The 5,253-nt window shown below is 45.3% G+C and overlaps 1 pseudogene; it reads right to left on the reverse strand.

Moving 5' to 3' along the window:
- Positions 1–4,889: 4,889 nt before the first annotated feature.
- LOC134912603 (5S ribosomal RNA) lies at positions 4,890–5,007 on the reverse strand (annotated as a pseudogene).
- Positions 5,008–5,253: the final 246 nt, after the last annotated feature.

The raw sequence follows: 5,253 nt of genomic DNA on the forward strand, positions 1-5,253 counted from the left end.
GGAATGAGTTGGCATTTGCGAGATGCTGCTACTGGTGCCGCTGCTGTTGTTGCTGCGGGAGGCAATATATCTAACCAGTGGGCTGTCACAGTCATATAGTCCTTAGTCTGCCCTGTTCCACTTGTCCACATGTCCGTGGTTAAGTGGACAGTGGGTACAACTGCATTTTTTATGACACTGAGGACGCTTTTTCTGACGTCTCTGTACATTCTTGGTATCGCCTGCCTAGTGAAGTGGAACCTAGATGGTATTTGGTACCGGGGACACAATACCTCCATCAATTCTCTAAGTCCCACTGAACTAATGGCGGATACCGACTGCACGTCTAACACCAACGTAGCTGTCAAGGCCTCAGTTATCCTCTTTGCAACAGGATGACTGCTGTCATATTTCATCTTCCTCACAAAGGACTGTTGGACAGTCAATTGCTTACTGGAAGTAGTACAAGTGGTCTTCCTACTTCCCCTCTGGGATGACGATCGACTCCCAGCAGCAACAACAGCAGCGGCAGCAACAGCAGCAGTAGGCGTACAACTCAAGGATCCTCCGGAGGAATCCCGGTTAGGAGAGGACTCCTCAGTCTTGCCAGTGACATGGCCTGCAGGACTACTGACGTTCCTGACTGAGGAGGAAGTTGACGTTGAGGGAATTGATGGTGTGGCTTGCAGGAGCTTGGGTACAAGAGGAAGAGGGGATTTAGGTGTCAGTGGACTGCTTACGCTCTTACCCAAAGTTTCACAACTTGACACTGACTTCTGATGAATACGCAGCAGGTGACGTATACGGGAGGATGTTCCTAGGTTATTAACGTCCTTACGCCTACTTATTACAGATAGACAGAGGCAAAACACGGCTTGACACCTGTTGTCCGGATTTGTGGAGAAATAGTTCCACATCACCGAAGAGGTGGCTTTTTTGGTATTTTGCCCAGGCATCACAATGGGCTTATTCTTCCCACGGATAACAGGTGTCTCCCCCGGTGCCTGATTTAAACAAACCACATCACCATCAGAATCCTCATCGTCAACTTCCTCCTCAGCACCAGCAACACCCATATCCTCATCCTGGTGTACTTCAACAGTGACATCTTCAATTTGAATACCAGAAACTGTACTGTGGGTGCTACTTCCAGCACTTGCAGAGGGTGTGCAAATGGTGGAAGGATCCACCTCGTCCCGTCCAGTGTTGGGAAGGTCAGGCATCACAACCGCCGACACACTTGGACTCTCCTTGGGGATTTGTGATACCAACTTAGAACGCACAGTTCTTTGCTGTGCTTTTGCCAGCGTAACTTTTATCATTTTTCTAGCGTGAGTATGAGGGCTTCCATTGTCATGTGAAGCTGAACCACTAGTCATGAGCAAAGGCCAGGGCCTTAGCCGTTCCTTACCACTCCGCATCGTAAATGGCATATTGGCAAGTTTACATTTCTCCTTAGACCATTTAAATTTATTTTTTGGGGTCTTTTTACTGAACTTTGGCTTTTTGGATTTTACATGCCCTCTACTATCACCTTGGCAAACGACGTTGATGGCATTTCATCATCTATGTCATGACTAGTGGCAGCAGTTTCAGCACTAGGAGGAAGTGGTTCTTGATCTCTCCCTATTTTATCCTCCAAATTTTTGTGGAGTTACATTCCGAGTGGATCGCTCGCTGCCGATTTTCGCAGCGCAGCGATCAGTTAAAAAACGGCAAAACTGAGCATGCGTATGCACCACAATGTGCATGCACATCGTACGGATACAAACAGCATTGTTGCTGTGCAATGCTTCTAGCGAAGAATCCATTCGCACAACCGATTGCAAGGTGATTGACAGGAAGAGGGCGTTTATGGGTCTCAACTGACCGTTTTCTGGGAGTGGTAGTGAAAACATAGGCGTGTCCAGGCGTTTGCAGGGCTGGTGTCTGACGTCAATTTTGGGACCGGACAGGCTGAAGTGATCGCAAGGGCTGAGCAAGTAAAGACCTAATCAGAAACTGCAAAAAACTTTTTCGTACCAGTCGGCTGCACATGCGATCGCACACTTGCAAAGCGAAAAATACACTCCCCAGTGGGCGGTGACTATGCATTTGCACGGCTGCAAAATGTAGCTAGCGAGCGATTGACTCGGAATGAGGGCCAATATGCGGTACAGGAGAGCGTACCTCTACACCACTCAGGGCAAACCCTGTGAAAATTATTTGGATTAAATATTAACAACCCCTTTATTTGGAGTAAATAATATACAGCACAGGACAGCACCACTGAACTTCTATGGCAGCACCACTGGACTGGAATTATACGGCAGTACCACTGGAATTAACGGGAGTATCACTGGATTTATACGGCAGTACCACTGACCTGGATTTATACACCAGTACCACTGGAATTATACGGCAGTGTCACTGGAATTATATGGCAGTACCACTGGACTTATACGGCAGTACCACTGGACTGGATTCATTTGGCAGTATCACTGGAGTTATACGCCAGTACCACTGGAATTATACGGCAGTATCACTGGACTTATACGGCAGTACCACTGGACTGGATTTATATAGCAGTATCACTGGAGTTATACGCCAGTACCAGTGGAATTATACGGCATTATTACTGGAATTATACGGCAGTACCACTGGATTTATACGGCAGTACCACTGGACTGGATTTATGTAGCAGTATCACTGGACTCATACGGCAGTATCACTGAAATTATACGCCAGTACCACTGAAATTATACAACAGTATCACTAGAATTATATGGCAGTATCACTGGATTTATACGGAAGTACCACTGGATTGAATTTATACGCCAGTACCACTGGAATTATACGCCAGTACCACTGGAATTATACGCCAGTACCACTGGAATTATATGGCAATATCACTGGAATTATACAGCAGTATCACTGGAATTATACGGCAGTACCACTGGACATATATGGCAGTATCACTGGATTTATACGGCAGTACCACGGGACATATACGGCAGTATCACTGGACATATACGGCAGTACCACTGGACATATGCGGCAGTACAGGGTCACCACCACTGGACTGATGCAAGACAACACTGCACCACCGCAATGGACTGGACTTATACAGCAGCACTGGACATATGGCAACAGAGGACATCACCACTGTGACTAGACTGATGCAGCACAAGACACTACCACAGTACTGATGCAGGGCAATACAGCACCACTGCAATGGACTGGACTTATACAGCAGCAGTGGATATATGGCAGCAGAGGACACCACCACTGTGACTGGACTGATGCAGCACAATACACCACCACTGAACTGATGCAGCACAACACAGCACCACTGGACTGGGTTTATACAGCAGCACTGGACATATAGCAGCAGAGGACACCACGACTGTGACTGGACTGATGCAGCACAAGACACTACCACTGTACTGATGCAGCACACTGAGGACGGAGACACGTCCTCTCGCTACACTCTCCAATGCCGGAGTGAAAATGCCGGCGACGCGTGGCTCCTTATATGGAATCCAAACCCAGCGACAATTTGACAGAGGGATGATGGCGTTTTTCCTCGTTCTGGTCTCTGAGTCAGGCGAGAAAACCCGAGCCTGACTCTGATCCGGGCTCGGTTAGTGAAGTTCAGGGGGGTTCGGTTCTCAGAGAACTGAACCGGCTCATCTCTAATAAATATATATATATATATAAAATATGGGGGGAGAGAGACAGCGACTATTGTATCAAAATAAAATATTATCAGGCGCCTATAGTAAAAGAATTGTATTTAATATAAAGAATCATAAAAACATACATAAAAAATGGGACAACAATAAAAGCACACAACTGGACTATAAAATACAAATGAATTAAAAACTACAATAAAATATTCTAAAATAAAATATTTCTTATCTTTGGAGTGAGGTAGGTACAGGTAGCCCAACGCGTTTCGTCTTGATAAGACTTCTTCAAGGGGTAGGGACAGAATGAGACTAGTACAGCTATTTATAGCCATATTGTCAGGTGGGAGGGGTGTGACATCATAGAGGGTCATGTGACCTGATTAAATGTAAAGTCCTCAAACAAAAGTATCAGCAGGATCAAAACAGCCAGGTTAACAGTGGTTGCAAGCATATATTATCATTAGAGTAGTGTCAAATAGGTTTCAAGGCTTACAATTGAAAATATACAGTGTAAAAGGCGATTTGCGGTAACTTCCGCCACACTTCCGGGTGCGGCGGACGCGATACGTCACTTCCGCCCCACTTCCGGGGCCCATTGCGCATGCGCCCGCGGCGTTTTTTCTCCACTTTAGACGGCAGTATATCCTTGTGCAGGAGATGTAGGATATGTTCATTAGGCGGTGGCCATGTTTGAGGGGATTAGTCCAATGCCTTCTATATAGCAGCGGCCATATTTGCGGAGTCTTTGTTAATCCATTAATGAGTACTCCATGCATATAAATAGAGAGAGACAGATAAATGTATCAGCAATATGTCATTAAAACATACACTCCACCAAAACTTATTAAAAATATATAAACCCTCAGGGATATCTGATCATAGATAATGCAAATAATAAACAGCAACAAAATATATGGTGCATATGCAAATGATGAACAGCAGCATGATGCAGATAATAAACAGCAGCATAATGTATAGTGCATCATATTTAGTATATTATAGAGTGCAATAACGGGCCTTTTAATTAAAAGGGGTTATATTTGAGTAATCAGATTCTAAAAATCATTATAAGAGGATTATAAAGTGCGCGAATGTGAGACAGTACGTGCATATTAATTACTAATTAATATTTATTTAATTATAACTACATGTGAGTAATTGAGTATAGAATAATTATTAATACTAGCTGGATAACGGTTCAAAGTACATTACCTTCCATAGGCCTCTATGAGTATTCGTTCCATACAGTACCTGATATTCCCAGGTGGTCCCCCTCACTGGTACTGATCAGGCCCACGCTGCTTGGCTTCCAAGATCGGAAGTATTTGGGCATTTCCAGCGAGGTATGACTGTACCGACGTTGTGCCTTGATATGTACTTGCTCCGCACCGTATTAGTATATACTACTCATTATATTCATTTAAGTGAATGTGTATAACTACATTATCCTATTATGTGGTGAGTGGAGTTAACAGGGTGGGGGGGATCGGGGGAGGTGTGGGGAAGTGCGGTGGGGGGAATGGGGAGGGGGGGGGGGAGGAGGGGGGTTGGTGGAGGGGTGTGTTATGGGTTGATGGGAGGGGAGGGAATCGGGGGGGGGGGT

Source organism: Pseudophryne corroboree, chromosome 4 (assembly GCF_028390025.1).
Source record: "Pseudophryne corroboree isolate aPseCor3 chromosome 4, aPseCor3.hap2, whole genome shotgun sequence".
Taxonomy (NCBI): domain Eukaryota; kingdom Metazoa; phylum Chordata; class Amphibia; order Anura; family Myobatrachidae; genus Pseudophryne; species Pseudophryne corroboree.